The sequence below is a fragment of the Benincasa hispida genome, chromosome 1 (assembly GCF_027475165.1).
Source record: "Benincasa hispida cultivar pf3 chromosome 1, pf3_genome.v1.1, whole genome shotgun sequence".
Classification (NCBI taxonomy): Eukaryota; Viridiplantae; Streptophyta; class Magnoliopsida; order Cucurbitales; family Cucurbitaceae; genus Benincasa; species Benincasa hispida.
The window spans coordinates 52,823,938-52,836,824 of NC_143478.1; positions in this window are offsets into that span (position 1 = coordinate 52,823,938).

Below are 12,887 nucleotides of genomic sequence, written 5' to 3' on the forward strand. Positions count from 1 at the left end.
AAATTCTTTTATGTATTTCAAGTCTTATACTAAGAGAATCGATAACCTGAAAATGCTTACTGGGTGCCAACCTCCCAATTTCTAACAATTCAATGGAAAGAGCAATTCAAAATAAAACGTTGCTCACTTTGTTGAACCTTGTGAAAATTCATAAACTAGAGGAGACTTGCTAGTCAAGCAGTTCATCCGAACACGTTATCTAAAGCCTGAAGTGATCAATAGTTGGGAATAGTTAGAAAGAGAGTTCCTAAACTGCTTCAACAACAACGAGTGCACTATTAATAAGATGGAGCTGAAAAGCGCCAAGCAATGGAAGGGAGGGTCGATCATAGACTATATCAATCGATAGAGCGCTCTAAGTTTGGATTGCAAAGATATACTCTTTGATTCTTACTAATATAGCTGATGAATCAAATTGCTTAAGTTAACTCCCTTTTAGATTATCAATTTTTAAGCTCCTAAAATCAAACACATTGTTAATTGACATATGTAGCCCCATGAGAGATTGTTGAAAATTTCATATGAGGCCCACGTGTCTATTAATTAATGGATTTTGTTGTTATTTTTGCTAGCTCGATCAATAAAATGGAGTTAGATAACTATGCATTTATAAATAATATGAACTATGGATAAAATGCAGATTTTGCAGGACTGTCTGAGTTAGTTGCTAATGTTGGAAAGAGTTCCACATTTATTGTGGGGGTGGAGTCTGGGGAGGCAGAGGAACTAGCCGCGTTTATGGATTTCTCTCTTGGTTCGCTACCTATTAGGTACCTGAGTTTACCTTTATTGGCGGGTTGGTTGAGGGCTGAGGATTGTGCACCTTTGATTCAGAGGATTACAACTCGTATTAGAAGCTGGGCAGCGTGATCCCTCTCATTTGTTGGGAAGTTGCAGCTTGTTAGGTCTATTTTACAATCCTTTTAGGTGTTTTGGTGTAGCATCTTCGTGTTGCCTGCATGTGTAACTCATGAGATTGATCGTCTGTTACGTAGTTATTTATGGAAGGGTAGTGCGGTGAGTCGGGGTGGTACACAGATGGCGTGGGATGAGGTGTGCTTGCTGTTGGGCGAGGTGGGATTGGGTGTGAAGCATGTGGCCTCTTGGAACCGGGCTGCTATTATGAAGCTGCCCTGGCTTCTCTTAATTAAATCAAGTTCATTATGGGTAGCGTGGGTGGAGGTGTACGTTTTGCGTGAGCGATCTTTGTGTGCTATTCGGAGTGAGGTTGGGAAGTCTTGGTGCTTGAGGGCTATCTTGCGAAGTAGAGATTGATTCATGCATTTGGTTCGTTTTATGGTTGGCGATGGACGACCTTGCTTTGTTTGGTGGGATCCTTGGCTTTCGGGGGGTGCAATTTTGGATTCATATAGGTCTACGGTGGTTTATGATGCATGGAGTAGTTTGGAGGCACGGTTGTCGGAGTTCATGGATGGTGAAGGAGGTTGGAGGTGGCCTATAGTATTTTGGGAGCTTCTTGAGATATGGGGTCTTATTCAGGTAGTGGGGCCTAGGCTGAGGGGGGAAGATTATTGGGTTAGGGTGCCAGATGCGAGTAGTCGGTTTTCTATCTCTAGTGTGTGGGAGAGTTTGTGTCCTCGTCGTCCTAAGGTTTCTTAGGCTGGTATTTTGTAGGCGAGTGGTGGTATTCCACATCACTCCTTCTGTGCGTGGTTAATTGTGAGGGGCAGGTTGGGTAAGCAGGATTGGTTGAGGAGTTGGGGTGTGTTGTCAGAGGGGGGTGCCTTCTATGTAGGGGAGGTGTGGAGTCGCGAGATCATTTATTTTTTGAGTGTGGGTTTGGGAAAGAGGTGTAGTCTGGTGTGTTGTGTCAGTTGGGTTTGTTGCATCGGGTGGCGGGTTGGGATGTGGAGTTGAGTTGGTTGTGTCGAGTGGGGTCGGGTAAAGGGGTGTGTAGTAAGTTATTCCGTGTATTCTGGTGTGCTTCCATATACTACATCTGGCAGGAGCGTAACCGGCGATTTCATAGAAGTAGACCGAGGTCGGTGTCTGCTCTAGTTCACCTTATGGTCTCTACGGTTCGTGTTCGTGCTACTTCCTGGCGAGTTGATCTTCTTGGTCTTATAGAGTGTGTCTACGGATGTTTTTTCTTTTTGAAATTTTTGTTGTTCTTTGTTTTGCTATTGTCCCTTGTTTATGGAGTTTTGGTTTCTTTTCTCTGGCTTTCTCCCTGGTGGTTTGGGAGTTTGCGTTTTTGTGTTGGTTTTGTTCTGATCTTATCTTGTAGGCTTTGTTTTGGGTTTTGTTACCCTGTCTTTGCTTGTGCTTTGATGTTTTGATGCCTTGATTCCGCGTTGTGGGATCTCCATTGTTGTTGTATAATAATATCACTTATTCTAAAAAAACTATGGACAAAACGTAAGTACTAATATTGTATTAATTATAATCTAATGAGGGGATGAATTAGAATTAAATTTGGATGAATTAGAATTAAATTATCACAAATCGATTAATAATTTTATTGTTTTAATCAGCAATGAAAAATTATTAATCTCTGACGTCATAAAGATATTTTGCAACTTTTCTTTCATCCTGATAAGAGAGAATCCATTCCTTTTTATATAAAAGGAGGAGTAATTTAGAAGATTAAACATAAAGGAAAAAACGTGATCTATCTAAACTTTGAAGATCATTTACTCAGTACTTCAGCTTTGTAATGGATTCACGTATGCTTCCGCTTTTAAAATTTAATTCTCTTGAATTCAACGTGGGAAATAAATTAATGGATTTAAGTTTGTTGCTTTAGATATCTCCATCAGCGGATGTTTGGGAGTGATTTTAAAATCGTCAAGACCACTTTTGTCATTTTTAAAATCATTAAAAATTATGTTTTTAATTAATGAATTAAAGAATTTTAAACTTTTAAAAGCAATTTAATATGTTTGAAGTTGGATTTAGAAAGAAAGAATGTTAAAAAATAATGGAGAATATTATTTGCACGAAATGATTGACAATTGATTTGAACATGTTACGTTGAACAATATTTATGACAGGTGGGATTAGAGTGCAATAGAAACAACTTATTGTGACACTAAAAAAATATGAATCAGCATGGAACACAAGCACTTTAATTTAACGATCCAAATCAACTTACATACAATACAACTAAAAATATGCTACAGCCTATATTACATGTGTAGATTTGTGATTTATAAAAAAGAAATAGTTAAAAAGAATTTAAATTATTAGTTTATTAAAAAAAAAATTCCATTCTACTTACTTGTGGAGTGGAGGACATATATGTAATTCTACTCGGATTCTTGTTTTTCTCTTACGAATAGTTGTGAAGTAGGAAGTTGGAAAATAAGCACTCTCTTTGACATTGTGTTAGAGCCTATGGATTTGGGGATATGCTTTTTTTATCCTCCAAATTGTCTTGCTATGAATTTGGGGCTACGTATTTTTCCTTCTCCTACGGCTCATATAAAGCTTTTAGGCTACTCTGACTTTGAATATCCCACGTTTCACTCACTATTGCTAAAATCTAAAAATATCGAAAAATTATTTTAAATAACAAAACTACTATAAGTATTTTTAAAAATAGTAAAATGTCACAGTCTAGACACTAATAGACATCTAACATTATCTCTTAGTGATAGATGAAAGTAGTTTATTAGTGTTCATCAATGTCTATTATTGATAGAGAATAACGTTTTGCTATATTTAATATTTTGGTTTATTTTTGTTAGATGAAAATTTAATTTTAAAAAATAAGCGGGAACCAATCTTTGGTTGGAGAATCCCACATTGGAAGATTTTGATTTGGAAGCCTGTACTCCAATCTTAGAGTTTTGGGTTTGGGCCCCAAGGGGTACCCATGTTTTGGAGAGAGTGAGGAGATAGACCAATGTGGGTTCGGTGGACGTCCCACATGTGCGCCACCATCCGTCCGGTCAGTCGCCTACGTGTGTATGTGATTATTAATTTGAATAAAAATATTTTTATTTATTATTTTTTAATTTTTTAAAACCGGAAAAAAAGGAAAAGTCTTCCCGTTCGTGTGAGTCCGATTTGTCCACCCGACCATTACACGTTCTAAGGCTCTCCGCCTCTTTCGCTCTCTCGTTCCCGCTGAAGGCCTATAAAAGGAGCAGTTCATCAACATGAATTATTCATGCACTCCCATTTGAATGTTCTCGTTTCCTCTCTCCTAACTCTTTTATTTTCCGAGCAGTGGGTTTGAAAGGGTGTGTGTTCCGATCGGTAAAGGTGCATTTTTTATCAGGTTTCTTTGGCTATTTTATCTTGGGGACGACGTGGCAATATTCTAAACCTACCTGCACACTTGGACAGAGCCGCAAAACGTCTAAAGAGACCGAGTTCCGCGACTCAACCTATAACGAGTTTCTATTTTGCAGGTTTTATTCTTTGCTTGACCGCCGTGTCTTGACCGTTTGCTTCCGAGGGTCTTGCCATTTCTAAAAAATTTCACTATATTTGAAAACAACCCAATTACTTATGAGGCCCACAAATCTATTAATTAATGGGTCAAAATAATGTACTTTCATTTTTATTTATGTATTTTCAATAAACCTTCAATTTATTTAGTTATTTCAAATGCAATACAAGACATTACGTAAATAAATTTTTAAAATTTCTAAAAGAAATAATGGTAAGATTCTAATGCAGACTACATTTGTTTTTGGAAAAAATATGTAATATACAAATTACATTAACTGAATTTAAGATTTATAGAAAGTATGATAGATAAAATTGGATATTTGAAAGTACGAGAACCAAAATAGAAAGAAACTTAAATATATAAAATGATGTTTCAACCTAAAAATTTAAGCGGGTTCTATACATTTGTGTAAATATGTAACTATCAGCTTTTAAGTACATATACTTTTTAGAGTGTTTTTGGAGTACATTTTCAGGTAGTTAATTTAAAATTAAGTCATTTTGAAAAAAAGCAAGTCATTTTGAAAAAAAAACTTCATGTATTTGACAACCACTCAAAATGGATTTTGGAAAAATGAGTTTATAAAATAAGTTGATTTAGGATAAATACTTGAAACCAACTTTTAGAAAATTGAATTTTGGGTGTTTAATGATTAATCTCTCTCTAATTTGAGAAACTCCAACCACAACTTCCGCTGACCGTGACTGGCCATCTCTGACCACCCTTCCCACGGTGACTGTTGGCTACCACTCCCATCAAATTCCTTTATAGTAATTTGACATTTAGTATATAACAAATCAAACAAACTTGTGCATAAATAAAAACACTTTAGAAAAAGAGTTGTCAAATACATGTCATGTGTTTTTTTTATTTTAAGGAGTTTTTATCAAAAGTGTTTGAATAAAAATGAATTTTTTAAAAATAATTTTCTAAGCCATTTCGAACAGACTTTTAAACATATGTTTTCGTTTGGAAGATAATAACTTACATAATGAGCTATTGTTAGCGCATATGGTACAAGTCTTAATAATTAGTTGACAAAATTTATGCACAAATGTTTACTTGTAGAGTTCAAGCAAATTGAAAAAGCAATGGATGAAAATTGAGTCACTTAGGGAAAAGTAGAGCAATCAAGAAAATTAGAAGAGATTTGGAGCAAAAAACATCTAGATGCAGTGTATCAATGCTATCTAAAATTTCAAGTCATCTCGTCAAAAATAGTTTGTAGTCTCGTTTTATTCACTTGTAGCGTCTCAAACTTGTTTATAACATCTAGATATTGCCACTCGACTTCTTCGTAAAAAGTGCGAGTTTTGTGCATCATCATTGAGAATATTTAGATGAAAAAGTTGTCGGTTCACGTTTTTTTTAACCTAGTTTTAGTAAGAAGACCATCAAAGAGTTTAGAAAGGAATTTTCTAGGCTAGATGATCACATGACCATAGTTATATCTACCACTTTCCCTTTGACTTATTGTACTTTTTTAAGAAACCAGTGTCAAACTTTGTTGTTTAGAGATAGCCATTGGTTTTCATAATTTGATTTATTGAACATGTTTATTCTATTCATTCAATTGTGAGCTTAATGCTTTTATTCTCTTTTAATCTTTTGTCAATAACTAAATGTTTTTGTTTTTGTTTTTTGATCTTACACTCTAGAGAGAAATTGCTAAGTTTATTAAGAAACAACATTCAATTATTGACTAGTTTTATGAAATATTCAATTATCGAAAAAGAAAAAACATTAACAAAATTATAGAAAATCAAAAACTATTTACGAAATATGAAATACTATAGAAATAGTGTGCTTTTTTTTTTTTAAGTGAGAAATTGCTATTGCATAATGTCAGAAATACCCTCCAAATGATAATTCATGACCATGAAATGTTTGGAGTTCGGTGTCGTCTCATTTGGTCACTGGCCCAAAAGACAGTAAAAGGGCCCAAATTAATGCCACCGGAAGGGCCTCATTGAAAACTGGCCCACATTACCAGGCCCAGTCTTTATACGCACTGCAGCCGAGAAATCCAAATTCCAATGGCAAGTTTTAAAAAAATTTGAAAAATTTTGCTTTTCTAAAAATAACCGATTAAAACCAAGAAACTTCGATAAATAATTTTGAATCTGAGATTTTTGTTTGTACAAGTCAATGAGGTGTTTTTCTTTCTTTTTTTTTTCTTAATAAAACAATTGAAGCATTCGACTTTTAAAAAAAGGTTAGGTAAATTATTGTTGAGCTAAGTTCACTTTCACTTAAGTAGTAAATAATTTAACTCTAAATACTTTGAAATCCTAAAAGAACGATTATGCTATTTATTTATTTTTAAATTAAAAAATGCTTTTAAATCACTCTTTTTTCTTTTTGGGTAACAAACAATTGTTCATAATGAAATTAGTTATAATTTGAAATTGTTCGAAACTATGAGATCCCAAATAAAGCATAAGTGTAAACACATGTTTTTTTAAGTTCAAGAAATATAAGGGTACATGATCAAATGTGCAATCTTATAATTGGTAATAGTTGTAGAGTAATATTTGGGTATAGTCTTGGCTACATCTATCTCCATGTAACCCATCATTTATCACATGGAGATAAAATAATAATTGATGGGCTACATGGAGATAACTGTAGCCATATTTTCATAGTTGTATTATCCTTTGAGTTTTATTTGGATTGAAAAATATAGTACTATCAAAATACATGTAAATTATTGATTACTCTTATACAAATGGTCTTGTTTCTACTTTATGTATTGATTATTGTTATGAATAATATTAGATTGATAAAATAGGCCAAAGACCAAGAAACGGCCGTGAAAATAGGTCCACATTGGAAGTGGACCAAAACTCAAATAAGTTAAGAGAAATTGGGTAGATGATGAAAACAAAATACCTAATTGTAAAAATGGTCATTTTCTGAATTATATGATTTATAGCAAAAGATGTAATATGTAGGGCCCATCTGATAAGCGTCCGCAATGTTCGTTGTATGCAAAGCTAGAGGTCTTTCTAGGATCCTTGCAAACACACAAAAAAGCTAACTTAGATCAACTTAGAATCTATGATGGTCACTCTTAGATCCTAAGATAACTCACTCTAGATTTAGCTTGATCAAGACTAATCCAATTAATTGATTTAAACATATAAAGTAGGATTTGAAAGAAAAGACAAAACACCAAAGGGTTTGAATAAGTACGAACTTTTTAATATTGATAGTCTAGTTTTCAAGTGCACTACAAATCATTTTATAAAGGCCAAATGGCCGTGCATAATATGGAAGCTCAAAAGTCATTCAAATACAATTAATTGCAAATTGTAGAAAACAACACCTAGGAATTTGAAACTTAATTGCATAATAATTTAGAAGTCAAAATGAAAAAACTAAAAATGTAGAAAATCTTCAAAATTTCTTAAATAACTCCTCTAGAAGCCGACAAAGTTGTTGTGCATGTTCGACAAGGTTTGACATCATGTTTTCTCATGCAGTGCACACTTGACATCATTTTTTTCGCAAAATCTGCACACTTTTTTTACCTCCATGCATCTTCCAAACTAAAGGACTTTTTTTTATGTTATCTTCATGTCATTTTCTTCTTAACTCAAGGAACTAACATTATATTTAAATTTGGGCTCAAAATTATTTTTTGGTTCTCGTGAATTTGCTAGCTTTTGAAGATGTAGTGTGAAAGCCTCTTGAATCTTCTTTGCCTTGCTTATTGTATTTGCCCCCGGATACATGCAAAGATTAAATGATTGAATTCACATCAACTCCCCTTTCTTTGAAAGGAATTGTCCTCTTGGTCTTCATTTCCTACATCAAAAGGAGTCAAATCAGCCACATTAAAAGTAGAACTTACATTGTACTCACCTCGAAGATCTAGTTTGTAGCATTGTCATTGATCTACTCTATCACTTGAAATTGACCATCTCCTCTTGGTTGAAGTTTAGACATCCTTGTTAGACATGCCCTAAATCTTGTAGGATTCTATAGTTTGTAATTGTAATGTACAAACATCTTATTTATTTAATAAAATATATGATGTTTTATTTCAATTTTAGTTGCATTAACCACAAACCAATAAATTAAGATCAAAGACTATCATGTAGCTTAAACATATACAAAGACATATAAGTGGATAATGTTTAAGTGATAACCTAAATGGTCTGTCGTAGATGGATAAGGTTGGATACCTTATCCCGGTGACACTACGAGTATAGTCCGCTTTGTAGTTGCTACAATTGTTGTAAAGTGTTACAAATGATCTGATCATGATCATTCATGTGGAGACATGTGAGCAGAGATATTCTATACAAAAGAGTTTGTATAAGACCGGACCACGAAATATTTAGTCTCATTATATAACCTTATCATAATAGAGATTTACATTTCACCAGGATGACCATAGGTAACATGACTTGAATCCTGAGTGAGTTGTGAACTTCTGCCTATGAAGGCGATCATTTAATTTGTATGGGTGAAAGTGGCCAGATTGACGATTCAATAGGTATACCATTTTGGGGATTCGTCTGATTGGGAGTTGGGAACACATCTACACAAGAAGGAATTCACTCATTTCCCAATATTGGGGAAAGTAGATAAATTACTCCCTTAAGAGTTGATTTCATGGTTTGAACAATGTGGTGTCACACCCTCTCCTCGCTAGAAAAGGGTTTGATCATAGTTGAACTATGATTTATTGTTCATTAGTGGTACTTAAGGAGTTAGATGTAACTATAGGGGCAAAACTGTAATTTTAGCCCAACTTTACTTACGAGCAATTTGTGAAAGGTCATCGTACTGTTGACTGGTTATATCCAATGGACACAAAAATATATCTGTAGTGCAAAGAGTGCAACCGTCAGTCTTTAGTGGAGTGCCCGACAGTTAACAGATAGTGAATAATTTAATTAAAGAGTTTAATTAATTATTTACATACCGTTGGAGCTTCAAGCTACATGTCCATAAGGTCCCCTTGGTAGTCTCGATTATTTTTTTTAATTGTTGATATATACACACACACTAAAACAGTAGCTTTTCAGCTATTTTTTTTTTTAATTTTAATTATTGTGTTGTGTGTGTGTATATATATATATATAAACTACTGAAACTGTAGCTAAGCTATTATTTTGATTTTTTTCCCTTTAAATTTTAGTTTTTAATATAATAAATTTATTTTTTTATTAGTTTATAATAAAAAAAATAATAAAACAATTTTTAATTGTTGATTTAAACAAATATATGTAATAATAATACTAATTTCTTACATAAAATTTACAATTTTAATGTAAATTAATTTATTTAAATTTAAATAATAAAAATGGGGATTCTTCCCTATGTGGATCCAAGTCCCCGAATGGGGATTTCCCGACCCTGACCCCAACCCCCAAAACAGGGAATGGGGTGGGGACGGGGATTAAGAATCCCCACAGGGATGGGGACGGGGATTGGGAGTACATCCCCGCCCTACCTCGACCCCGTTGCCATCTCTGCTCAACGAGAATAAATGAGAATCAGTTTTTAGATTAATTTGAATTGTTCAAATTAATGATATATGATATAATTACTATAATGTATTTGATACATTATATATAAAATATATTTGAGGGAAAATAAATATTTGAATATGATTCAAATATTAATTATATGAATTGGATTCATATAATTAAATTAATATAAATGAGATTTATATTAAATGCCATTGATGAGAGAATAGAAACTATAAGTTATATTGTATTTGATACAATATAGAAACTATAGGTTATATATTATATTTTGATATAACATGTATAGTTTAATATATATATTTTATATAATAAGGTAGTTATTATATAAATATATATTAAATATTTTATTAAAATAAATAAATAAATAAATTTATTTTGAAAATAATCAACTCCCTCCCCATTCTTTCTCTCCAAAACATTAATGGGAAGTTGGGTTGGAACCGAACGATTGTTTTCTTCTTCCACATTGAGTGTTTTCATAGAGGAAGCTTATGTAATCTTCTGATTTCTCCTCCTCTCAACTCTCTCTAATTTTTCCATCTTTACCAAAATAGTTAGAGCCTACTCATGTTTCATCCCAGAGAATACCAAGGTTTCATTAGCAGTGGTGCCTAATTGGAGATTGAGGGATTTTCCAGTGAAGATTAGATCTTCAAAGGTAAGGGTTCATAAATTCATTTTTAATTATTTTTTTAATGATTTCAAGCGTGTTGTAAATTTCTAAATTAAATGCATATTTTTCTGTTCTTCTTTGTAATTCTCTATTCTATAAATTTTGGAAATTAGGACGATCCACTTCTGCTCAAGGACCTTTAACTGGATTCCTTCAATTGGTATCAAAGCCAATGGTTTTGGTCCCAATTTTTTTTTTTTTTTTTTTTTTTTTTTTTTTTTTTTTTTTTTTTACAGTTTTGGTGGGATTTAGCATTCTTAATTCATATGATGAATTCTAGTTGATTAATGTTGTTTGCAATAATGGATGTTTGGGATTGAATTTTTAGATTTAATTGCTTTTCTTTTACAAAATTGTTTTGTAAGGGCCAATGTTTTGGGGCATTAAATCGTTGTCAAGTATGTATTATTTCTTGTTGAGTTGTTTTGAAGTTTCCGGCCAAATCTTAGATAAAACGAGGCAAAAACCAGTGAAGTTTCGAAAGAGTTCGATGTAGTACAGTGGATGATTGGACTGCAGTGTCGCAACGTTGTGTCCTAGCATTGCGACACTGCGATGTGGCAGACAAAGAAATTCTTCGTAGCATCGTGATGCTCCGAGATGGAGAATTCACGTGATTCAGCTCTGGTTCCCGCGTGGTTCGTGGTTTACTGGTTCGGTTCGGTTCGTGGGCTCTCCAGTTTGAGGTTTTTGGGTTCATCTAGACTAATTCAGGGTCCGATTCGAGCGATTCATGGCCGGTTCACCTATTTTGAACCGGATGACTATTATCTTGTAATAGTTAGATTTAATTTCTTTTAGGTATCCAATCTCAGTCCATTAATTGCTTTTAAATTATGCATGTGATGTATGATTTATAGTTTATTATTATATGACATATAGTATAAAATCCCACCATAGTTTATGCATTTAATTTCATGCATCATTTATATTGTAAACGTTATAATATATTTTTAGTTGCATGATTTAATTTTATAGCATGCACATGCATCATATAGTATAAATGTTATAATATATGCATGCATGCATTAATAACATATAGATGCATCATGTACATTATAAGAGTTATAATATAATGTATGGATGTATATTTTGAATTATGTGCTTAATAATTTCATTATTTTAGTATATAATTGCTATGTATGTTAGTAATGAAATGAAATTTCATGAAGCATGTCACCACTTTAGGGTAATTTATAATTGTTATAAATTTACCTAAGTATGCTTTACTTGCAATGTATGTTTTTAATTTATTTCTTTTGCTTATAATAGTTATAACAAAAAGAAATTAGAAATTAAAATCAGTAAATCAGAATTGCATACAAATCTTAGGTTAAAATTCATTTTTAAAAATATTTTAAAAATATTAATCATATAGACCAGGATCACTTTTCTAATGATATTAGAAATTTAGTTTAATCTTTTAATCATTTTAATAAGATTAAATTGGTTATAATTAAAAGATTAATATAGTAACAAATGTATCCATAAGAGACCTTTTGTCTAAGGCTAGTTCTGTATAGGCTAGGGTATTTAAGTTGACAGAAACGTAAAACTCCTACCTGGGAACTTACCTGAAAAGGTAAATTAGATAGATTTGTTACAAGCATGCAATTATTGGCTAACGTTTGTTAAATTATTTAATAAAGCTTATAAAAAATTGTTTAAATATCCATAATAAATGTTGTTTTTGGGCAAATTAAACATTCATTTAGTTAAAATCAGTAACCGGGTTTTTCCTAAGTTAATTAACCCTAGGTAAAATGCTCAGTGGAAGGAATATATGGTATATGATACTTCATTTTTCCTTTTCACGTTTCTCCCTAAAAATTCACACCATAAGATCTATACTCGATCTCGAAGCACCTTGAGTGTTCCCCTATAGATGATATTTGTATAGATATTGAAGAGAGTGTTTTGTCACACACCGCCCCGTGCCTGCACTCCTGAGCTTGAGGATAGGCATGAGGGACCGCAGATACCACTCTTTTGTGATACCTACTGTCCAACTAAACTTCTTTACTATACTCAATAAACTTTAAGTCAATGAGATAACAACAACTGATTAAGTAGGCCCATTTTATAGTACAACAATGTAATGTTCATGCAATTCCAAGACTTAATTACAAAGTTTATCACAACCCTTCTTTAATCCCATTGGAAGTGTAACTGTGGCTTGTGGCAGATCTTGAGCTTAGCAATACCTTGGAACTCCTCACTTTCCGCTATTTGGAGGGGGGGGGGGGTGGGAAACATAAAACATAGACAACGTGAGCTATAAAGCTCA